Source organism: Oncorhynchus masou, chromosome 13 (genome assembly GCF_036934945.1).
Source record: "Oncorhynchus masou masou isolate Uvic2021 chromosome 13, UVic_Omas_1.1, whole genome shotgun sequence".
Lineage (NCBI taxonomy): Eukaryota > Metazoa > Chordata > Actinopteri > Salmoniformes > Salmonidae > Oncorhynchus > Oncorhynchus masou.
Window position 1 is genome coordinate 29094035 of NC_088224.1, and position 26505 is coordinate 29120539.

At 42.6% G+C, this 26505-nt stretch overlaps 1 protein-coding gene across 1 annotated transcript in view; it reads right to left on the bottom strand.

Annotated features, from left to right (window-relative positions):
* Nucleotides 1-19757, bottom strand: part of LOC135551392 (cAMP-dependent protein kinase inhibitor alpha-like) — a 34467-nt gene extending 14710 nt beyond the window's left edge. Inside the window, exon 1 of the mRNA XM_064982611.1 lies at nt 19585-19757. The gene's annotated coding sequence lies outside the window, so the exon portion shown is untranslated. The remainder of the gene's footprint in view (nt 1-19584) is intronic.
* Nucleotides 19758-26505: the final 6748 nt, after the last annotated feature.

Here is a 26505-nt window from a genome sequence, read left to right on the forward strand (position 1 = left end):
TCTGTAGCCACCTGCACTGTGTGTGCTCAGAATAGGACTCCACGGCAAGCTCCGGCTGGCCTCCAACCACTCCCTGTTCCTCACAACCCCTGGTCCTATATATCCCTGGACTTCATCACCGGTCTCCCTCCATCAGATGGCAACAACACTATCCGTACGGTGGTGGATAGGTTTTTCCAAAGCAGTCCATTTCATTCCCCTTCTCAAGTTACCCTCAGCCAAGGAATTGGCCCAGCTTATGTTGCAGCACGTCTTCCGGATCCATGGACTTCCGGTGGTCTCTGATCGCAGTCCTCATCCCGGTTCTGGAAGGTATTTTGGACCATCATTGGGCCGTCGGCCAGCCTGTCCTCCGATTTTCACCCCCAGTCTAATGGCTAGTCGGAGTGGGCCAATCAGGACCTGGAGACGGCTCTTTGTTGCCTTGTCTCCAACAACCCCACCACCTAAAGCCAGCAACTCGTGTGGGTGGAATACACCTGCAACACCCTTCCCTGCGTGGCCACTGGTCTCTTGCCCTTTGAGTGTTCCATGGGATATCAGACCCTGCTCTTCCTTGAGCAAGAGGTCAGCATACCATGAGCCAAGATGTTTCTTTGCTGCTGTCGCCATACCTGGAAGAGCCCGGTCTGCTCTTCTCAAGACCACCTCCAGGTATCTGTGACAGGCAGACCGCTACCGGACACCTGCTCCCCGCAATCGTCTCGGGCAGAATTCTGCCCCTCCGGGAGGAATTCCCTAAACTCTCCCCCTGCTATATCGGCCCTTTACCCCTCTGCTGTTCATCTTCTGTTGCCCCGCAACCTCTGTATGCATTCCACTTTTCATGTGTCTAGGATTAAACCTGTGTCTCACAGCCCTTTGAATCCTGATTTTAACTGTCTGCCTCCTGTGTCTGCATCTGGGTCTTATCCTGAGTCGTGTTAACCACCGCATTTGGAAGCAATATCCCTGGTTTGTGCTTAGATAGACTATCATTTGTTTTTCAACAGGACAATGACCCTACACACCTCCAGGCTGTGTAAGGGCTATTTGACCAAGAAGGAGAGTGATGGAGTGCTGCATCAGATGAACGGGCCTCCACAATCACCTGAGCTCAACCCAATTGAGATGGTTTGGGATGAGTTGGACCGCAGAGGGAAGGAAAAGCAGCCAACAAGTGCTCAGTATATGTGGGAACTCCTTTAAGACTGTTGGAAAAGCATTCCAGCTGAAGCAGGCTGAGAGAATGCCAAGAGTGCAAAGCTGTGGACAAAGGGTGGGAACTTTGAAGAATTTGTTTAACACTTTTTTGGTTACTACATGATTCCATATGTGTTATTTTATAGTTTTGATGTCTTCACTATTATTCTACAATGTAGAAAATAGTACAAATACAGTAAAACCCTTGAATGAGTAGGTGTGCCCAAACATTTGACTGGTACTGTATCTCTATTATGCGTAGGAATACTTTGGAACAGATTTCAGATCACTTGGAGCTGATTTTCTGGTGTTTTTACAGTCTTATGACCAACAATTTAAAAAAACAAGTTTACACGTTTTTTGTTTTTTACTCGGGTGGCCAAATTCGGCCGGTGGGCCGCTAGTTGAGGAACCCTGCCCTAGACCATCTCAGAGTCTGAGTGTCCCTAGATGACTGGGTGTGTGTCATCATCCATACCTAAATAAGAGAGTGGAGCTCAGGATAGATGAAAGAGGTCACAAACACAGCTATCCTACATTACTGGGATCAGCCCTCGTTGTCAAAAATGTCTGACAAGGGACTATGGGAAGGGACGGTGTATATACTGTGCTAGCTGCTAGGGGAAATGATGTGTACAAAACCAACACAGCCATCTGAAGTTACTGTTTAATAAATGATGCTAGGGATTACTGCTTTCTCTATTTATAGTTTCCTCCTCATGCTCTTGATTATTGTTCCAGTGCCTCTTTTTCTTCCCTTTCTCCTCTCTTCCTCTGTGACTTATTATAAAGCTTAATGTGTTCTACTGGCTGCCATGGTAACTGCAGCGTTGCAATCAGCCTCTCCATATGATGGGAAGGTGGAAACACTAAGAGAAACAAAGAGGGAGAGAGTGAGAGAGAGCGAGGAAAGGAAGGAGAGCGGGGGGGGGGGAGAATGAGACATCGTCTGCTTGTTTACACTGACTGGTTGTGCTTTGTTTCAGGGGATTCGTGCATGTCAGATTATTTTGACTGTCTGTTGGGTGAAGCCCAATCAATATAGCATCTTGATTGGGCTTCACAGAGAGAAAGACAGGAGGAAGAGAAGTAGACAGATCCAGCAAGACAGCTCAATCACACCCCCCCCCAGACTCACAAGTCCCAGTATACCTCTCTCTCTCTCTCTCTCTCTCGCTCTCCCTCTCTCTCTCCACTGATCCCCAGAACCTTTACACAGCAGCTCCTCTCATGTTTCATAAGCTAAGCGCTCAGACAAAGACACATCAGAGAAGACTTTCATTTGGTGGATCTCTCACCCGGGAGGTCTTAAAAGCTGAACGTGACTGTCCTTCTAACTACTTGGTTGTGAGCCACCTCTAGCTACAAGTTAACAAGTCAAATCAAAGTTTATTTGTCACATGCGATAAATACAACAGGTTGACCTTACAGTGAAATGCATACTTACAGGCTCTAACCAATAGTGCAAAAAAAAGGTATTAGGTGAACAATAGGTTGGTAAAGAAATAAAAAAAACAGTAAAAAGACAGGCTATATTCAGTGCCTTGCGAAAGTATTCGGCCCCCTTGAACTTTGCGACCTTTTGCCATATTTCAGGCTTCAAACATAAAGATATAAAACTGTATTTTTGTGTGAAGAATCAACAACAAGTGGGACACAATCATGAAGTGGAACGATATTTATTGGATATTTCAAACTTTTTTAACAAATCAAAAACTGAAAAATTGGGCGTGCAAAATTATTCAGCCCCCTTAAGTTAATACTTTGTAGCACCACCTTTTGCTGCGATTACAGCTGTAAGTCGCTTGGGGTATGTCTCTATCAGTTTTGCACATCGAGAGACTGAATGTTTTTCCCATTCCTCCTTGCAAAACAGCTCGAGCACAGTGAGGTTGGATGGAGAGCATTTGTGAACAGCAGTTTTCAGTTCTTTCCACAGATTCTCGATTGGATTCAGGTCTGGACTTTGACTTGGCCATTCTAACACCTGGATATGTTTATTTTTGAACCATTCCATTGTAGATTTTGCTTTATGTTTTGGATCATTGTCTTGTTGGAAGACAAATCTCCGTCCCAGTCTCAGGTTTTTTGCAGACTCCATCATGTTTTCTTCCAGAATGGTCCTGTATTTGGCTCCATCCATCTTCCCATAAATTTTAACCATCTTCCCTGTCCCTGCTGAAGAAAAGCAGGCCCAAACCATGATGCTGCCACCACCATGTTTGACAGTGGGGATGGTGTGTTCATTGTGATGAGCTGTGTTGCTTTTACGCCAAACATAACGTTTTGCATTGTTGCCAAAAAGTTCAATTTTGGTTTAATCTGACCAGAGCACCTTCTTCCACATGTTTGGTGTGTCTCCCAGGTGGCTTGTGGCAAACTTTAAATGACACTTTTTATGGATATCTTTAAGAAATGGCTTTCTTCTTGCCACTCTTCCATAAAGGCCAGATTTGTGCAATATACGACTGATTGTTGTCCTATGGACAGAGTCTCCCACCTCAGCTGTAGATCTCTGCAGTTCATCCAGAGTGATCATGGGCCTCTTGGCTGCATCTCTGATCAGTCTTCTCCTTGTATGAGCTGAAAGTTTAGAGGGACGGCCAGGTCTTGGTAGATTTGCAGTGGTCTGATACTCCTTCCATTTCAATATTATCGCTTGCACAGTGCTCCTTGGGATATTTAAAGCTTGGGAAATCTTTTTGTATCCAAATCCGGCTTTAAACTTCTTCACAACAGTATCTCGGACCTGCCTGGTGTGTTCCTTGTTCTTCATGATGCTCTCTGCGCTTTTAACGGACCTCTGAGACTATCACAGTGTAGGAGCATTTATACGGAGACTTGATTACACACAGGTGGATTGTATTTATCATCATTAGTCATTTAGGTCAACATTGGATCATTCAGAGATCCTCACTGAACTTCTGGAGAGAGTTTGCTGCACTGAAAGTAAAGGGGCTGAATAATTTTGCACTCCCAATTTTTCAGTTTTTGATATGTTAAAAAAGTTTGAAATATCCAATAAATGTCGTCCCACTTGTTGTTGATTCTTCACAAAAAAAATATATTTTATATCTTTATGTTTGAAGCCTGAAATGTGGCAAAAGGTTGCAAAGTTCAAGGGGGCCGAATACTTTCGCAAGGCACTGTACAGTAGCGAGGATATAAAAATATTTTTTGTTTTTAAGCAGGAATCAGGAGGATAGAGTTGTGGTCGGATTTACCAAATGGAGGGCGAGGGAGAGCTTTGTACGCGTCTCTGTGTGTGGAGTACAGGTGATCTAGAATTATTTTCCCTCTGGTTGCACATTTAACATTTTGATAGAAATTTGGTAGAACTGATTTAAGTTTCCCTGCATTAAAGTCTCCGGCCACTAGGATCGCCGCCTCTGGGTGAGTGGTTTCCTGTTTGCTTATTTCCTTACACAGCTGACTGAGTGCGGTCTTAGTGCCTGCATCTGTCTGTGTTGGTAAATAAACAGCCTCAAAGACACACACACGTTACCAGAGTGTGCTGTTCTATCTTGCCGGTGCAGCGTATATCCCGCTAGCTGAATATCCATGTCATCATTCAGCCACGATTCCATGAAACATAGGATACTACAGTTTTTGATGTCCCGTTGGTAGGATATTCGTGATCGTACCTCGTCTAATTTATTGTCCAATGATTGCACGTTGGCGAGCAGTATCGACAGTAACAGCTGCTTTCCCACTCGCCTTCTCCGGGTCCTGACGAGGCACCCGTCTCTTTGTCCTCTATACCTGCATCCTTCCTCTTGCAAATAACTGTGATCTTGACCCTGTGGGGTGTTTGGAGAATATCCTGCGCGTCTTCCTTGTTGTAGAAAAAATCTTAATCTAATCCGAGGTGAGTGATCACTGTCCTGATATCCAGAAGCTCTTTTTTGCCGTAAGATACGGTTGCAGAAACATTATGTACAAAATAAGTTAAATGACGCGAAAAAAACCCATAATAGCACAATTGGTTGGGCGCCTGTAAAACTGCTGCCATTTCTTCCAGCACCATTTTAGTGTGCCCTCAGAAAGGCGCTAAACTAAGTAGTTTGGAGCGAGAGAATCAATCTGCTACTCTTGTTCTTTATCCCAGAATATCCAGGAGGAGAAATTGGTCATGAAACGTCATAATGACATAATTGTCAGGTTGTAACCTAATTCACACACCAGATAACAACCGGGTAAAGATGTGGTTTTGCATTGTACAGACCAGAGGTCAGATCTTGGTTGTTATCTGGCAATCATCCCATGAACAATAGATGGTCTTGTAAACTCTGGTGATCAGCTTCAAAGAGGCACTTCTCATCTGACATCATAACTTCTGACAGCTCTAAGAAGAAAGACTTTAACAATGATTAACTCTGGGGTCCAAAGTGTGTTCTAACCCATAAAAATAAACTGTCAAAAACATGAGAAGTGAAGCAGAAAGAGAGAGGGTGTGTGTGCGCGTGGGAGCAGAGTGCCCTCTTGATCACCAAACCAGAGCTCCATTGTGCTCCATTCCAGAGGGTCAATCACAATGATGCATCCATGGTCTTTCAGACTCATAAGTATATTTCCAGAGGGCTTTAGAGCCAGTCTGGTCCCGCTCAATAACATGGGGCCTATAGGTTCCAATACTATTTGTTTTCCTTCGAATGCTTTAGCTGTGTTTCATTGAGCGGGCTTCATCGACGATGTGGCGAAGGTTGACATGGCTCAAGCCTAATGAGATAGTTGAACCATTGCCCTAACGAGGAGTGGAGATAACAGAGACAAGGGGACAAGCTAGTGTTTACAGAACTAGTGCAACACTTTCCTCTCCCAAAAACACCCATTCTGTCAGCAAACTCACATTACACTCAATGCAATTGCGAGCTGCAGTATCAGGCCTCCCGTTTATTTAAAACGCTATGGTGCATTTGCTCATAGCGTGTGTGACTGATAGAGTAAACAATGACGATGGCGACAGTGAGCTGAATCTGCGACTTGGAAAGGAGATGACAGAGAGAGAAGAGGAGAATTGGGGGGGGGGTCGGAGTCCCCAACATGTGTGACAACATTAGAGGGGCAGCCTGTGCCATCATCAACAACCAACCATCACACATCAATATTTTAGCCCACAGCCTCTTGTAAGAGTGGGTACAAGACAAGGCTGTCCCCTCCTCCACATTCCCCCATCTAAACAGACATGTAAACAGCGCTGTGCTGTTGGTCACATCTCTTCTCCCTGCCTTGCCTGCTTCTCTCTCTCTCTCTCTCTCTCCTACTGTACAGGGCCACGCACACACACAGAGACACATGGCCCACAGGCAGTGTCTGGCAACAGCACTGGCAGAGGGACAGTGGCAAAGAGACAAAAGAGCAGAACACACACACACACACCTCTTCCCTCATCCTGATGGTATAACTACACTGTAGACACACACCTCTTCCCTCATCCCGAGGGTATAACTACACTGTAGACACACACACACACACACACCTCTTCCCTCATCCTGAGGGTATAACTACACTGTCGACACACACACTCTTCCCTCACCCTGATGGTATAACTACACTGTAGACACACACACACACACACACACACACACACACACACACACACACCTCTTCCCTCATGCTGATGGTATAACTACACTGTAGACACACACACACACCTCTTCCCTCATCCTGATGGTATAACTACACTGCTGACATACACACACCTCTTCCCTCATCCTGATGGTATAACTACACTGTAGACACACACACCCACCTATTCCCTCATCCTGATGGTATAACTACACTGTAGACACACACACACACACACACACACACACACACCTATTCCCTCATCCTGATAGTATAACTAAACTGTAGACACACACACACACACACACACACACACACACACACACACACACACACACACACACACACACACACCTCTTCCACCATCCTGATGGTATAACTACACTGTAGACACACACACACACACACACCTCTTCCCTCATCCTGGTGGTATAACTACACTGTAGACACACACACACACACCTCTTCCCTCATCCTGATGGTATAACTACACTGTAGACACACACACAACAAAATCGCCGCACTCACCCTCTTACAGAACTATTACAAACATCACAGATAATTATATTGTTGTCCTGTTTTTGTCAGGAGATTCAAGAGGGATCTTCAGTTCACTCAACGCGAGCCCTTATGAATAAAAGCCTAATTCATAGGAGCAATTGAAATCCAACTGAACCCATCATTGTGCCAGAGACCCTCTTTACAGACCCTCCATTAACCACTCTATGAAACGATCTCTTTAGAATAGATTATTGCTGCCTAGCAAACATAAACAATATGTCTGTCTGACAAACTGTTCAGGAGAGTTACAGTACAGGTCACCACTGATCTAATAAGATCAGCCGTCGAGTCTACAAACTTATAATGATCCTGGGACGTGGAGTACATGGGTTAGTTCCAAATGGCACCCTACTCCCTATATAGTGCGCTACTTTTATCAGAGCCCTATGGGCCCTGGTCAAAAGTAAAGGTCTACATTGGGAATAGGGTGCCCTTTGACATGCATGGGTCTGTGGATCATAGTACTTAGTGAATAAAAATAAAAAACGTTGTCTTCTGAGGGAAAGACTCTCCTCTCATCCTGATGGTGTAACTACACTGTAGACACATACAGGAGACGGCTGCAGCAGGGGGATTGACATTGAGCAATCGCAGAGTGACAGGTGAGTCTGGAAGCCCTTCATTTGGAATTCCACGTAGGGAGTAATGAGTGTGTGTGCTTGTGTTTGTGCAGCCTGCTGTAAGTGGCGGCCTAGCGAGTTACAGCTGTGTGTGCAGCTGCTGTCTGTGCCCATCAGAGGGCTCACACACACACGCACACACACGCTGGGGAGTGAAGGTCAGGGTAGCCTACCACAGAGAGGAAAGCAGCCAACTCCTCTTCTCCTCCGTGCTGTGGAGAGGCAGAGGACTCATGTTCTCTATAATCACTGTGTCCTCTACAGTGTACCCATCAAATAGAGGATAAATATTGGTCTGATGTGCTTGTGTGTGTGTGTGTGTGTTAGGTTGTTATACTCTCAGTGAAATCACAGGTCTCCTGGGAGAACCTTGACTGACACATTTACCAGCGGGGAAATGAACATCCATTCTGAAACTCACCCTGCCATAGGTCACTGTAAAGGTCAACAACCTTCAGCTTCTGCCAATCACTGACTGGGTTGCCATTCTTAGGTCACTGGCCTGGTCAATACAATACAGAGGAGTAATAAAATACTAGCATTTATTTATCTGCTCACACACACACACACGACAGTGGTCTAGCAACCTAGCTGACAAGGCCGAGGCCTCACGTCATTGTGAACTGAATTCACTGTACGATGTTGAACTACATAGTGACATCTGACAAACAACATTTCATCTTGTTACAAGGACACTCCCAAACCTGTCTGTCCCCTCCTTCCCTTCACATAGGCCTACCTAAAGTATCATCTTCCATACAGCAACTATTGGTCTTCATAACCACCTCATATTAGACAACAGGAGGAGTATGAGGCATTAGGGATCATGTTGATGGAATGGTACCAAGAGCTACACCTCCCTTTCTCCACAAACACACACACACACACACACACACACACACACACACACACTTGAGTAACACACAAAGTATCTTCCCGGCTGGCGCTGCTGAGGCGAGGTAAGCAAACAGCTGAGGTAGAAAATAGGGAATCACAAAGCGTGGGCATCTGCCTACCTACATCAGCCTCCATCACATTACACAGGAGCTCACTGAGTGGTGTGTGTATGTGTGTGTGTGTGGCCTCCATCACATTACACAGGAGCTCACTTAGTGATGGAAACATCAGCTTGTTTTTTATAAAACCAGTCGACCACCACCGCAATGAAATCAGTTAGAAGATCGAGAACCTTCGCTACCACTACCATTCTATCTACAGTGCAGTCAGTATTCACACCCCTCGACTTATCCACATTTTGTTATGTTACAGCTTCATTCAAAAATGTATTAAATGTTTTTCTTTTACCCCTCAATCTACACACAATACCCCATAATGACGAAGCAAAAACTGGTTGATACACATTTTTCCATCTCTCTCTACAGGACCACCCACCCAGGGTCTAGGCAGAGTGAGAGGGGGAGGTGGTAACCCATTGCCAGTCTGTTTTATAAGGGACACTAAGTTAAAGGCCCAGTGCAGTCACCATTTTGTATCATATTCTACAACAGCTGATGAAACTAACACTGTAAAAGTGTCAAAACATTTGATCAGTGTTATTTCCTGATAGTTGCTGGTTGAAAATAAAATCTACAGAGGACCGACTAATCAGAAGTTTTGCATGGGCGTGAGTTTTGGCTTTCCATGGCGACATCAATATATGGTAAATTGGTTAATAGACCAATTTCAGTTGTCCCCTCCCCACTCAGACCACTCACAGACAGTCCTAGCAAAACTATTATTGCTTGAGAAATAGTTTTTTGCCAAAATGCTATTTTTGCTAATTTTTAATGGAAATCTATTAGAGTAAGGTACTTAAATGTTACCCAGAAAAACGGCAGCATTGGGCCTTTAAATGGAAGAAGACCTCCAGATGTCTGAAGAGGGCCAGATAGGCAGAAGGCTGGTGATACAGAGGAGGAGGAAGAAACAGGAGAGAGAAAGAGAAGAAGAGAGGAAGGAGGAGTTGAAGTGCTTGACAATAATAGCTTCCGTTCCGTTCTCTGAGATCCACAGAAGAGAAAAGAAATATCTCAAGCTTTATCTTGCAACTGAAATGTCACCTGAGCCTGGATTGTCCTGAGAGAAGTGAGTGAGTGGTACTGTAACTGGTCAGAGGTCACTGATGAAGTAAGACAGTCAATCAGCCACTTCACTGATAAAGAACCAGCCAGAGTCATTTCAGAAAGTGTGTGGACAGTAGGCAACACATTTCATTCTATGTATAATAGTCGAGTTGACCAACTGGCCATAATCAAACTGTTTACCAGGTGAGACAGTGGTTGTTGAAAGGGTTACACCTACAATTTTTTTTTTCCAATGTTAGTCACTTCACTTCCTGTACTACAGGAGAGAAGTCCTGTCACTATGAGAGGGAGATGGGGCTCTCTTTCATTGTCTGACAAACCCACCCATTAGACTGACAGCAGACTATGCGACGTTGGTCTCCTGGATCATTGTCCCTCTAGTTCCAAGATTTAGTTTGTGATGGATAGATTAAAGAACAGATGATGAAAGCACTCCATATCCCCCCACATATGTAAACAGACTTAGAGAAACACACACACACAGCCGAGGAACATTTCAATCAATTGCTGTCTGGTCTCATTCCAAGCCAACAGCTTTACACAGAGCGTGCTTGTGTCCACCATTCATAAGTGGGATTTTTTATATTTTGTCACATGTTCATTTTCCCCTGCTGTCTGCTGTTTGTCTGTCCCCAGCCTTGGGTATGTAGACCCCCTTTGCTTTTGTGTTTCTGTTTTTTTAAATATTTTTTTTTACCTTTATTTAACCAGGCAAGTCAGTTAAGAACAAATTCTTATTTTCAATGATGGCCTAGGAACAGTGGGTTAACTGCATGTTCAGGGGCAGAACGACAGATTTGTACCTTGTCAGCTCAGGGGTTTGAACTTGCAACCTTCCGGTTACAAGTCCAATACTCTAACCACTAGGCTACCCCTCCAAATTGTTCCAATTCCGTGTTACTATTTAGCCAACTGGTGTCAGACTATGTCTATGTTGTCTGCTTCATTCCAAGCCATTGGCTTCAGATAGAGCAGGCTTGTATACAGATTACAATTTTGATCCAGTTCTCTTTGTCAGACATCAAGACATCAATTTGTCCCTGTCTGGAGTTGTCTATCCCCAGCTGTGGGGGGACTGAACTTTATAAAACCCCTATTTGTATTCCTTTGCATTTCTGTGTTACAGACATTGTCTAGGCCTTCTGTCAGAGCTGTATGGGGAACTGAACTTGCTGAGCTGCTCAAATAAGACATCATGGTGCCCCAGGCTAACTTTTCCTATCTTGACATTTGTGTCTCCCAGGTTGATGCGATAAACAAACAAGAGAGATCTGAGGCAGGCTAAACTCTAATAATTATGGGGCCCCACTGCAAAAAAAAAAAATCACTGCTCATAGCCCCCATGGAGATAGATGTCACAAAATGTTTTACATTCTGCCTTCTCGCTCTGAAATCCCGACTGAGAACCATGGAGAAGCGGACGCAAACCCGTTTGGAGTGCCTGAGGGAGCAAGTATTTAAGTAAACTACCAACTGGGTCTAAATATGTACAATTCTGTTGGAGGATATCAACAATTGCCGCTATTATAGAGCATTAGCATAGTCAGTTAGGCACAGTATGGTAGAACCCTGAGGCCAGTCCTGAGGTTGTTGGGACAAGCAGACTGGTCTCATAAACTAGACATACCATAGTAAACAAAGATCTGGTACATTAAAATTATACTGAACAAAAATATAAATGTAACATGCAACAATTTCAATGATTTTACTGAGTTACAGTTCATATAATGGAAATCAGTCATTTGAAATCAATTCATTAGGCCCTAATCTATGGATTTCACATGCTGGGCAGGTGCACAGCCATGGTTAGGCCTGGAAGGGTATAGGCCCAAAAAATTAGGAGACAGGCCCACTGACTGGGGAGCCAGGCCCAGCCAATCAGAATTTGTTTTTCCCCACAAAAGGGCTTTAATAAAGACAGAAATACTACTCAGTTTCATTAGCTCTCCGGGTGGCTGGTCTCAAATGATGATGAAGCCAGATGGTGATGAAGCCAGATGTGTATGTCCTGGATTGGTGTGGTTACACCTGTCAGGTGGATGGATAATCTTGGCAAATGAGAAATGCTCACTAAAAGGGATGTAAACAAATTTGTGCACAAACTTTGAGAGAAATAAGGTTTGTATGCCAATGGAAATTTATCAGATCTTTTATTTTAGCTTATAAACATGGAACTAACACTTTACATTTTGTGTTTATATTTTTGTTCAGTATAGTATGACATGTTACGTTTGGTATGGTTACATAACACAGAAGGTTACTTAAGGCAAAAACTAAAGGGGGGTGGGTGGATGGGCATATAACGCGAACGTCTAGCAACCCAAAGGTTCCGTGTTCGAATCTCATCACAGACAACATTAGCATTTTAGTAACTTTTCAACTACTTAGCTTGTTGGCTAACCCTTCCCCTAACCTTAATCTTTTTAGCTAACCCTTCCCCTAACCCTTTAACTTCTACCCTAGCTAATGTTAGCAAGCTAGCTGACGTTAGCATTAGCCACCTAGCCAAAGTTAGCCACAATAAATTTCAATTCGTAGCATTTTGTACTTTTTTCAAATTCAGTGTACATTTTGCCATTTGGTAACATATTATAGAAAATGTAATCATAACATATCATACACAATGGATGATGGACATCCACAAATGAATACATACGATACAAAATGGCACCGAAGGAGGTGGCTGCCGCTTTACGAACCTGGAACCAATTGTGCTATTGTGTATGTTTTTCGCATTATTTGTAACTTATTTTGTACATAATGCTTCTGCCACCGTGTCTTATGACCGAAAAGAGCTTCTAGATATCAGGACAGAGCTTACTCACCACGTACTGGAGGAATACTTTTTCTTCAACGAGACCAACGGCAAGGATTTACTTCAGACGACCGACAAGGTCCTCATCCCCGCCATTCGCAGGAGAAAGAGAAGGAGGTATCAAGGAAGAAAGTCCAGGTGCCTTGTAAGGATCTGTTGCTGAGAGGGTAATCTACCTATTAGCCGAAGTACAATCAATCAATAACAAAATAGTCAAACTATGATCACATATATCCTACCAACGGGAAAGAAAAAAAACTGTAATATCTTACTGTGCCTTGCAAAAGTATTCATCCCCCTTGGCGTTTTTCCTATTTTATTGCATTACAACCTGTAATTTAAATTGGATTTCATGTCATGGACATACACAAAATAGTCCAAATTGGCAAAGTAACATGAGAAAAAAAACTTGTTTCAAGAATTCTCTAAAATAAAAACAGAAAAGTGGTGCATGCATATGTGTTGCTATGAAGCCCCTAAATAAGATCTGGTGCAACCTTCAGAAGTCACATAATTAGTTAAAAACCTCTTAAGGAGCGTGTGAATTTTTTCAGCTTTTTGTTAAAAATCGCGCAAAATTTCAACGTCCTGCTAGTCATGCCAGGAATATAGTATATGCATATGATTAGTATGTGTGGATAGAAAACACTCTGAAGTTTATAAAACTGGTTAAATGATGTCTGTGACTATAACAGAACGTGTGTAGAAGGCAAAATCCCAAGGAAAACTGTTCACAAAAAACACAAAAAAAATATCAATCCGCCAGTCTCTGTATTGTCTATGGCAAGGGAAAATAGATAGCGACCGGTTTACAGTTCCTACAGCTTCCGCACGATGTCGCCAGTGTTGGGAATTGTATTGAAGTTCATCCTTGGTCAAATGAGTAATAGGCACTTCCTGTCGTCGGGTATACCAGAGGAAGTTATGAAAGGTAGAATATGGACGATGATTTCAAGACCTGCTGCTATTGAATACAGATCGCCCCGTGATCAATTTGATCATTTATTAACGTTTACTAATACCTAAAGTTGGATTACAAAAGTAGTTTGAAGTGTTTTGTCAAAGTTTATAGGCAACTTTTTTAATTTTAAAAAATGACGTTGCGTTTTGAAACAGAGTTTTTTCTTGGATCTGACCGTGTTCATAAATGGACACAGTCCCCTTCGTGTATTTCTGGGGGTTGCATGCTATCAGATAATAGCTTCTCATGCTTTCGCCGAAAAGCATTTTAAAAATCTGACATGTTGGCTAGATTCACAACGAGTGTAGCTTTAATTGAGTACCCTGCATGTGTGTTTTAATGAAAGTTTGAGTTGTATCGAGTACTATTAGTTGGCACTCTGGAATTTCCGCTGATTTTGATACCTGTACAAGGACAGCAGACATAGGAGGTTTTAAATAAAGTCCACCTGTGTGCAATCTAAGTGTCACATGATCTGTCACATGATCTCAGTATGTATACACCTTTTCTGAAAGGCCCCAGAGTCTGCAACACCCCTAAGTGACACCACTAAGACCAAGGAGCTCTCCAAACAGGTCAGGGACAAAATTGTGGAGAAGTACAGGTCAGGGTTGGGTTAAAAAAACATATCTGAAACTTTGAACATCCCACGGAGCACCATTAAATCCATTATTAAAAAATGGAAAGAATATGGCACCACAACAAACCTGCCAAGAGAGGGCTGCCCACCAAAACTCACGGACCAGGCAAGGAGGGCATTAATCAGAGAGGCAACAAGACAACAAAGATAACATAAACCTGAAGGAGCTGCAAAGCTCCACAGCGGAGATATGAGTATCTGTCCATATTACCACTTTAAGCCGTACACTCCACAGAGCTGGGCTTTATGGAAGTGTGTCCAGAAAAAAGGCCATTGCTTAAAGAAAAAAAGAAGCAAACACATTTGGTGTTCGCCAATCGGCATGTGGGAGACTCCCCAAACATATGGAAGAAGGTATTCTGGTCAGATGGGACTAAAATGTTGATATTTGGCCATCAAGGAAAACACTATGTCTGGCGCAAACCCAACACCTCTCATCACCCAGAGAACAACATCCTAAGCATACTGCTAAAGCAACACTCGAGTGGTTTAAGGGGAAACATTTAAATGTCTTGGAATGGCCTAGTCAAAGCCCAGACCTCAATCCAATTGAGAATCTGTATGACTTAAAGATTGCTGTACACCAGCGGAACCCAACCAACTTGAAGGAGCTGGAGCAGTTTTGCCTTGAATAATGGGGAAAGAAATCCCAGTGTCTAGATGTGCCAAGCTTATAGACATACTCCAAGAGACTTGAAGCTGTAGTTCTGTTTTTTAGTCTTATTTCTTGTTTGTTTCACAATTTAAAAAAAATGTGCATGTTCAAAGTGGTAGGCATGTGGTGTAAATCAAATGATACAAACTCCCCCAAAATCTATTTTCATTCCAGGTTGTAAGGCAACAAAATAGGAAAAATGCCAAGGGGGGTGAATACTTTCGCAAGCCACTGTATCTTTTACCGAGTCGTGGCTGAATAACGACATGAATAACACACAGCTGGTGGGTTTTAAGCTTTCCTCCTTATTCCTGCTTAGAAGCAAAAACTAAAGCAGGAAGCACCAGTGACTCAGGACTGTTTTGCTCGCACAGACTGGAATATGTTCTGGGATTCTTCCGATGGCATTGAGGAGTACACCACATCAGTCACTGGCTTCATCAATAAGTGCCTTGATGACGTCGTCCCCACAGTGATCGTACGTACATACTAGAGGTCGACCGATTAATCGGAATGGACGATTAATTAGGGCCGATTTCAACCGGAAATCGGTATTTTTGGACACCGATTTGGCCGATTTATATATATATATTTTTTACACCTTTATTTAACTAGGCAAGTCAGTTAAGAACACATTCTTATTTTCAATGACGGCCTAGGAACGGTGGGTTAACTGCCTTGTTCAGGGGCAGAATGACAGATTTTTACCTTGGCAGCTCGGGGATTCAATCTTGCAACCTTACAGTTAACTAGTCCAAAACTTTAACCACCTGCTTCACATTGCACTCCACGAGGAGCCTGCCTGTTACGCGAATGCAGTAAGAAGCCAATGTGAGTTGCTAGCTAGCATTAAACTTATCTTATAAAAAACAATCAATCAATCAATCAATCATAATCACTAGTTAACTACACATGGTTGATGATATTACTAGTTTATCTAGCGTGTCCTGCGTTGCATATAATCGATGCAGTGCGCATTCGTAAAAAAGGACTGTCGTTGTTCCAACGTGTACCTAACCATAAACATCAATGCCTTTCTTAAAATCAATACACAAGTATATACTTTTAAACCTGCATATTTAGTTAATATTGCCTGCTAACATGAATTTCTTTTAACTAGGGAAATGGTGTCACTTATCTTGCAACAGAGTCAAGGTATATGCAGCAGTTTGGGCCACCTGGCTTGTTGCTAACTGTGTGAAGACTATTTCTTCCTAACAAAGACAGCCAACTTCGCCAAACGGGGGATGATTTAACAAAAGCGCATTTGCGAAAAAAGCACAATCGTTGCACGACTGTACCTATCCATAAACATCAATGCCTTTCTTAAACTCAATACACAGAAGTATATATTTTTAAACCTGCATATTTAGCTAACAGAAATACAGGTTAGTAGGCAATATTAACCAGGTGAAATTTTGTCACTTCTCTTGCGTTCATTGCATGCAGAGTCAGGGTATATGCAACAGTTTGGGCCGCCTGGCTCGTTGCGAACTAATTTGCCAGAATTTTACGAAATTTTGACATAACATTGACGGTTGTGCAATGTAACAGGAATATTTAGACTTATGGATGCCACCCATTAGATAAAATACAGAATGGTTCCGTATTTCACTGAAAGAATAAACGTCTTGTTTTCGAGATGATAGTTTTGGATTCGACCATATTACTGACCTAAGGCTTGTATTTCTGTGTGTTATTATGTTATAATTAAGTCTATAATTTGATAGAGCAGTCTGACTGAGCGGTGGTAGGCAGCAGCAGGCTCATAAGCATTCATTCAAACAGCACATTTGTGCGTTTTGCCAGCAGCTCTTCGCTGTGCTTCAAGCATTGCGCTGTTTATGACTTTAAGCCTATCAACTCCCGAGATTAGGCTTGTGTAACCGATGTGAAATGGCTAGCTAGTTAGCGGGGTCCGCACTAATAGCGTTTCAAACGTCACTCGTTCTGAGACTTGGAGTAGTTGTTCCACTTGCTCTGCATGGGTAAAGCTGCTTCAAGGGTGGCTGTTGTCGATGTGTTCCTGGTTCGAGCCCAGGTAGGGGCGAGGATAGGGACGGAAGCTATACTGTTACACTGGCAATACTAAAGTGCCTATAAGAACATCCAATAGTCAAGGTATATGAAATAAAAATCGTATAGAGAGAAATAGTCCTATAATTCCTATAATAACTACAACCTAAAACTTCTTACCTGAGAATATTGAAGACTCATGTTAAAAGGAACCACCAGCTTTCATATGTTCTCATGTTCTGAGAAAGGAAGTTAAACGTTAGCTTTCTTACATGGCACATATTGCACTTTTACTTTCTTCTCCAACACTTTGTTTTTGCATTATTTAAACCAAATTGAACATGTTTCATTATTTATTTGAGGCTAAATTGATTGCATTGATGTATTATATTAAGTTAAAGTAAGTGTTCCTTCAGTATTGTTGTAATGGGCATCGGCTATTTTTGGTCCTCCAATAATCGGTATCGGCGTTGAAAAATCCTAATCGGTCGACCTCTAGTACATACCCCAACCAGGAGCCATGGATTACAGTCAACATCCGCAATGAGCTAAAGGCTAGAGCTGCCGCTTTCCAGGAGTGGGATTCTATCCCGGAAGCTTGTAAGAAATCCCGCTATGTCCTCCGACGTACCATTAAACAGGCAAAGCTTCATTACAGGACTAAGATTGAAGTGTGCTACACCAGCTCCGACGCTCGTCGGATGTGGCAGGGCTTGCAAACTATTACAGACTACAAAGGGAATCACAGCCGCAAGCTGCCCAGTGACACGAGCCTACCAGACAAGTTAAATTACTTCTATGCTCACCTCGAGGCAAATAACACTGAAGTATGCATGTTCTGGACAACGGTGTGATTATGCTCTCCCTAGCCAATGTGAGTAAGACCTTTAGACAGGTCAACATTCACAAGGCCGCAGGGCCAGATGGATTATCAGGACGTGTACTTCAAGCATGCGCTGACCAACTGGCAAGTGTCTTCACTGACATTACCAACCTGTCCGTCTGTAATACCAACATATTTCAAGCAGGCCACCATAGTCCCTGTGCCCAAGAACACTAAGGTAACCTGCCTAAATGACTACTGACCCGTAGCAGTCACGTCTTTAGCCATGAAGTGATTTGAAAGGCTGGTCATGGCTCACATCAACACCATTATCCCAGAAACCCTAGACCCACTCCAATTTGCATACCACCCAAACAGATCCACAGATGATGCAATCTCTACTGCACACAACACTACCCTTTCCCACCTGGACAAAAGGAACACCTATGTGAGAATGCTATTTATTGACTACAGCTCGTGTTCAACACCATAGTGCCCTCAAAGCTCATCACTAAGCTAAGGACACTGGGACTAAACACCTCGTTCTGCAACTGGATCCTGGACTTCCTGAGGGGCCGCCCCCAGGGGGTAAGGGTAGGTAACAACACATCTGCCACGCTCATCCTCAACACGGGGCCCCTCAGGGGTGCGTGCTCAGTCCCTTCCTGTACTCCCTGTTCACTCATGACTGCATGCCCATGACTGCATGACTCCAACACCATCATCAAGTTTGCCGATGACACAACAGTGCTAGGCCTGATCACCAACAACGATGAGACAGCCTACAAGCAGGAGGTCAGAGACCTGTCCGTGTGGTGCCAGAACAACAACCTCTCCCTCAACGTGATCAAGACAAAGGAGATGATTGTACCGGTACCCCTTGAATATAGCCTCACTACTGTTATTTTACTGCTGTTGTTTAATTATTAGTTCATTATATTTTTCTATTTTTTACTTATCTATTTTTTTTCTTAACTTTTTAAAGCATTGTTCGTTAAGGGCTTGTAAGTAAGCATTTTACTGTTGTATTCTGCGCATATGACAAATAAAATTTGATTTGAAAAATCCAGAATAATTCGGACTTACATATGTAAAATGACAAAATGCTCTGAGACCAGGTTGTATACATTGGAAAAGCGCTGAAAGCTTTGCTTCATCAGCCCTAAAGAAGGCTCTCCATGTGCTCATCTAAAAGTGATAGACTTGTAGGCCACTGTCTCAAACAATAAATATATATATATATATTTAATGATTATTTAAACGATAGACCTAATTTACCTGCACATTCTCAGTCATTCCATTCTAAATGATTGTATTGCCATAGAAAGCTCACGGTAGAAACCACAGCTGGCTTGGCCTATAGGTGTCCAATGGGCTTATTATTGCGCATATATTTGACAATTGCTGTTTAGAAACTAATACATTTTGCCGATATCTGACCTAGGCTAATTCAGAGCTACAATTAATAGGTAAAAAGCATGTTGACGCATTATTCCATAGCCTATATTGGATTTCCATTTTTTTAAACGTATGACAGTGTGACATTGTAGCCTACAACTATTCCTCCCACATCCCATACAGGTGGTTATGATGTGCAACAATATAACAACAATGTAGCCTATCTTTCTCCATCTCCAGTAGGCTACTAGAAGCACTCACCCTCACCAACTGGATCAGTGCGCGTGTCAAGGAAAAGCAGCGAGTCCAAAGTTATGACAACCCACACACCATCCTCCTCTCCGCGGGGCAAAAATGAAATTATGCCGCAGTGTGGTGTTTCCTTTTCTTACAACAGAATAACCAGATCAATTAACACCGACATCGGTCCGCGGCATCTTCTTTGGAGCGGGTTTCACGTTCTTCTTATGGCTCAATGTACGCTTGCAGCGCAATTGAAAAGACCGTACCAATATTTCTGAAAGCAGGGGCGCACAATGCGTACAGGTTTTCTAAACGTTAACAAAGGTGATATTCTAATTATTTTGTGCATTAGATAAAACATATTGAAAATAGTATGTATTATTTTGATTATACAAAGTTATGGCCAATAATAAACATTATCATCCACCTAAAATGGTACTGGCGCAATTTTTTCCAATAGCGGAAATGAGAGAATGTGGTTTGTGTTTCGGGAACTATCCGGGATCCTTATCGGATGGTGCTTGACCATAATAACCAACAGGTCTGATTATGGCGTACTAAACGACCTGTTTACGCAGGTCTTCAGGTTTTTTGATAAGGGGGGTAATGAATGGGCTAATAATCATATAATTAATAAAGGATGAATTAGGCCTAATGAGAACCTTCTTTAGAGGGCATGGTGTGAGATGTTATTATGTCAGCATTACATTGTTAACTTACATGCTATTAATTATGTCACTAAGTCTGTGCATTCTACTTACTTCAATAAATGATTTATATTATCAAGCAAGCCAACACGTCTTAGGCTAGTATGAATTTGCTACTTTGATTAGCCAACCAAAATGCCCAAGGGGAAATCCCACCCATGTCATATATGTTTTACATGACAGTTGACTATATTATCTGTCTGATAACCTTGCAACCGAGAACCAATGATAACAATCTTTCACCAGAGACTAGATCTGCATCCCAAATTGCACCTCATTCATTAGTGTACTACTTTTGACCAGAGCCTTGTGGGCCCTGATCAGAAGTAGTGGTCTATATAGGGAATAAAATAAAATCAGGCGCTGCACGCGCATCACATGCGCTGAATACAACAGTGAACAGTGAAATGCTTACTTATAAGCCCGTAACCAACAATGCAGTTTAAAAAATATAAATAAGAATAAGAAATAAAAGTAGTTAAAGAGCAGCAGTAAAATAACAATAGTGAGACAATATACAGGGGGTACCGGTACAGAGTCAATGTGCGGGGGCACCGGTTAGGTAATTGAGGTAATACAGTGGGGCAAAAAAGTATTTAGTCAGCCACCAATTGTGCAAGTTCTCCCACTTAAAAAGATGAGAGAGGCCTGTAATTTTCATCATAGGTACACTTCAACTATGACAGACAAAATGAGAAAACAAATCCAGAAAATCACATTGTAGGATTTTTAATGAATTTATTTGCAAATTATGGTGGAAAATAAGTATTTGGTCACCTACAAACAAGCAAGATTTCTGGCTCTCACAGACCTGTAACTTCTTCTTTAAGAGGCTCCTCTGTCCTCCACTCGTTACCTGTATTAATGGCACCTGTTTGAACTTGTTATCAGAATAAAAGATAGTAATGTACTGGGCCGTACGGACTACCCTCTGTCAACCTTGCGGTCGAAGGAGTTGCCATACCAGGCAGTGATGCAACCAGTGCTCTCAATGATGCAGCTATAGAAACCTTTGAGGATCTGAGGACCCATGCAAAATCTTTTCAGTCTCCTGAGGGGGAATATGTTTTGTTGTGCCCTCTTCACAACTGTCTTGGTGTGTTTGGACCATGTTAGTTTGTTTATGATGTGGACACCAAGGAACTTGACATTCTGAAACCTGCTCCACTACAGCCCCGTCAATGAGAATGGGGGCATGCTCGGTCCTCCTTTTCCTGTAGTCCAATCATCTCCTTTGTCTTGATCACGTTGATGGAGAGGTTGTTGTCCTGGCGCCACATGGCCAGGTCTCTGACCTCTCCTCCCTATAGGCTGTCTCGCGTTGTCAGTGATCAGGCCTACCACTGTTGTATCGTCTACAAACTTGATGATGGTGTTGGAGTCGTACCTGGCCATGCAGTTATGAGTGAACAGGGAGTACAGGAGGGGACTGAGCATGCACCCCTGAGGGGCCCCGGTGTTGAGGATGAGCGTGGCGGATTTGTTGTTACGTACCCTTACCATCTGGGGGCGGCCCGTTAGGAAGTCCAGGATCCAGTTGCAGAGGGAGGTGTTTAGTCCCAGGCTCCTCAGCTAATTGATGAGCTTTGAGGGCACTATGGTGTTGAACACGAGCTGTCGTCAATGAATAGCATTCTCACATAGGTGTTCCCTTTGTTCAGGTGGGAAAGGTCAGTGTTGTGTGCAATAGCGATTGCATCATCTGTGGATCTGTTTGGGCGGTATGCAAATTGGAGTGGGTCTAGGGTTTCTGGGATGATGGTGTTGATGTGAGCCATGACCAGCCTTTCAAAGCACTTCATAGCTAAAGACATGAGTGCTATGGTTTGGTAGTAATTTAGGCAGGTTAACTTAGTTTTCTTGGGCACAGGGACTATGGTGGTCTGCTTAAAACATGTTGGTATTACAGACTTGGACAGGGAGAGGTTGAAAATGTCAGTGAAACACTTGCCAGTTGGTCAGTGCATGCTCGCAGCACACGTCCTAGTACTCTGTCTGGCCCTGCGGACTTGTGAATGTTGACCTGTTTAAAGGTCTTACTTACAACGGCTGCGGTGAGCATGATCACACAGTTGTCCGGAACGACTGGTGCTTTCATGCATGTTTCAGTGTTATTTGCCTCGAAGCGAGCATAGAAGTAGTTTAGCTCATCTGGTCGGCTCGTGTCACTGGGCAGCTCTCGTCTGTGCTTCCCTTTGTAGTCTGCAATGGTTTGCAAGTACTGCCACATCCGACAAGCGTCAAAGCCAGTGTAGTACAATTCGATCTTAGTCCTGTATTGACACTTTGCCTGTTTGATGGTTCATCGGAGGGCACAGCAGGATTTCTTATAAGCTTCCGGGTTAGAGTCCTGCTCCTTGAAAGCGGTAGCTCTTGCCTTTAGCTCAGTGCAGATGTTGCCTTTAATCCATGGCTTCTGGTTGGGGTATGTACGTACAGTCACTGTGGGGACGGTGTCATCAATGCACTTATTGATGAAGCCAATGACTGATATGGTGTACTCCTCAATGCCATCGGAAGAATCCCGGAACATATTCCAATCTGTGCTAGCAAAACAGTCCTGTTGTCAGGACCCGGTTGCGAACCTGGGTCTCCGGAGTGAGAAACAGTCACTTAACCAACTGAGCCACGAATAGTCAGCAGAACCCAGAAGATGAGGCAGACACAGCAGTACTTAAGACGGTGTATTTAATAAAGAAAAAATCCTAAAATACAAAAAATGGCAAATCCAAAAGGTGGTAGGTAAAACACAAAAAAGACCTCAAAAGAAACTCACCAAAAATAAACAAAAACAAAAAACAGAATACCACAAGAACGTCACCCGGAATCGACAAGAGCACACAGAACATTAGGGCAGGGTGCTAACATACAAACACAGAGCCCAGAACAGAGGGAAACTAAGGGTTTAAATACACTCAGGGAAAACGAGACACAGGTGCAAATAATAATGGGGAACAAGGGAAAAACATAAGGACAAAAAGCACAATGGGGGCATCTAGTGACCAACAACCGGAACAACCCTGGCCAAATCCTGACACCTGTAGCTTAGTATCTGATTCATCTGACCATTTTATTTATTGACAGTGTCACTGGTGCTTCCTGCTTTAATTTTTGCTTGTAAGTAGGAATCAGGAGTATAGAATTATGGTCAGATTTGCCAAATGGAGGGCGAAGGAGAGCTTTGTACCCATCTCTGTGTGCCATTTTAAATGCACCCTACTGAGTTAGAGTAAGAAGGAATGATGCACAACAGAGTGCAGTGATATTAGCATCATTCTAGTGTGTTATCAATCTGAGAAAATAAATAAAGATTCAGCAATTTTTTCAGAAGTCTAATGCGGTTTTGCATCTTGCAGAAGAAAATAGTGTTATCCATTGATTCCTGGATGAAGCAGGTCTGTCACCTTCGCCTGCAATGCTCTGGTGCAACGTTCAATGAACTCCTGAGTCTCTCTCTCTGCCCCCCCTCTCTCCCGTCGCTCTCTCGCTTACTCTCGCTCTCTCTGACGAGGATGCTAATTGTGCCAGATGGAGGTAAAAGACCCTAACTGTTTAGCACTTGGAGTCTGACCTTCAATCTACAGATAACAGTTCTTCTCATACATCTTTTCACTCCTTAGTCAACTGTCTGTATCTTTGCGGAAAGGGAAGCTTAAAGGCCCAGTGCTGTCAAAAATGAGAAATAGTAGAAAAATATAGTAAAAACAGGTCAGTGTGAGGTTGGAATGATACTGTGAAAATAATGATAATACCCTTTGAGTTTAAGAGTGGTTTGAAAAGACCTGCCCAAAATGTCAGCCTGTTTTGGTGGGATGGAGTTTTGGCCAGCATAAATGTGTTAATAAGAAAGAGAGTTCCTAACTTCTTTGCCAATAACATTATGTCATGGTCGTCATATAGAGGAGACCAAGGCTCAGAGTTGTAAGCGTACATCTTCTTTAATGAAAAAGAGACCACTGAACCAACTGTACAAAACAACAACCCGAACAGTGACGCTAATATGAGAAGTGCAGAACAGGCAACTTAACATAGACTAACAACCCACAAAATACCCACGGAATATGGCTACCTAAATATGGTCCCCAATCAGAGACAACGATAAACAGCTGCCTCTGATTGAGAATCAATCGAGGCAACCATAGACATATAAACACCTAGATACACGAAAACCCCTAGACATACAAAAAAACCTAGACAATACAAAAAGTAAACAAACCACCCTCGTCACACCCTGACCTAACCAAAATAATAAAGAAAACAAAGATAATAACTAAGGTCAGGGCGTGACAATCTAGGTTTATTTAAAAATGTGCCATTTTAATTTAAAACAATCACAGTAAGGTACTTAATTGTTAACCAGAAGTTATTTGATATTGATGTAAAAACTGATACATTGGACCTTTAAAATCTCTCTGTGTCCCCAACTTTCTCTCCCTCTCTCTCTCTCTCTTCCTCACAGCATGAAAATTGACTGCAGATATGCAGATTTTAAAGACAGGTAGGCAACATGGATTTTTCAGTTGAGTAAGGAATCTGGAACTAAAAGGTTGTTAAAAACTTCTTATGGCTGCAGGGGCAGTATTGAGTAGCTTGGATGAAAGGTGCCCAGAGGTGCCCAGTGTAAACGGCCTGCTCCTCAGTCCAAGTTGCTAATATATGCATATTATTATTAGTATTGGATAGAAAACACTCTGAAGTTTCTAAAACTGTTTGAATGATGTCTGTGAGTATAACAGAACTCATATGGCAGGCAAAAACCTGAGAAGAAATCCAAACAGGAAGTGAGAAATTGGAGGTTGGTCAATTTTCAACCCAGCCCCTATTGAATTCACTGTGGGATATGGATGAAGTTCCACTTCCTAGGGCTTCCACTAGATGTCAACTGTCTTTAGAAACTTGAATGAGGCTTTTACTGTGTTGTGGGGCTGAATGGAAGCTGAATGAGCCAGGTGTCTGGCAGAGAGCCCATGGCTGGTCATGCGCAATTCACATGATAGCGACCTGCGTTCCTTGGCTTCTCTACACACAAAGGAATTCTCCGGTTGGAATTTTATTGACGATTTATGATAACAACACCCTAAAGATTGATTCTATACTTAGTTTGACAAGTTTCTTCGACCTGTAATATGACTTTTTGAAGTTATCGTCCGACGTTTGGATGGACCTGCACGAGCATCTGGATTTGTGTAATAAACGCGCTAACAAAAGTAGCTACTTGGACATAAATAATGGATATTATCGAACAAATCAAGCATTTAGTGTGGAACTAGGATTCCTGGGAGTGCATTCTGATGAAGATCATCAAAGGTAAGGGAATATTTATAATGTGATTTCTGTTGACTCCAACATGGCAGATAATTTTATTTATTTTCCGAGCGCCGTCTCAGATTATTGCATGGTTTGCTTTTTCCGTAAAGTTTTTTGAAATCTGACACAGCGGTTGCATTAAGGAGAGGTATATCTATAATTCCATGTGTATAACTTGTATTTTCATCTACATTAATGATGAGTATTTCTGTTGAATTGTTGAATTGATGTGGCTATGCAAAATCACTGGATGTTTTTGGAACTAGTGAACGTAACGTGACGTAACGTAAACTCTGATTTTTTTTATATAAATATGAACTTTATCAAACAAAATATACATGTATTGTGTAACATGAAGTCCTATGAGTGTCATCTGATGAAGATCATCAAAGATTAGTGATTAATTTTATCTCTATTTATGCTTTTTGTGACTCCTCTCTTTGGCTGGAAAAATGGCTGGGTTTTTCAGTGAGTTGGTGGTCACCTAACAATCGTTTGTGGTGCTTTCGCTGTAAAGCCTATTTGAAATTGGACACTGTGGTGGGATTAACAACAAGATTACCTTTAAAACGGTATAAGATACATGTATGTTTGAGGAATTGTAATTATGAGATTTCTGTTGTTTTGAATTTGGTGCCCTGCACTTTCACTGGCTGTTGTCATATCATCCCGTTAACGGGATTGCAGCCCTAAGTCGTTTTTAATGTCCTGTGGTTGTTTATCAGTTCCAAAGTCTTGGAGACGTGCCCTTCATAATCAACCCTCTTCGATTAAGTTTCTGCGGTGTTTGGCTATAAACTAATCTGTCAAACATGGAGACAATGTTCAAGGTATTGATACTGTTTGGGGGTTACATTAGGCAGTGTAAGTCATATCATGACAAGAAAAAAACTTTTGTTTAATTTCTAGCTGTGGTGAAAATGTC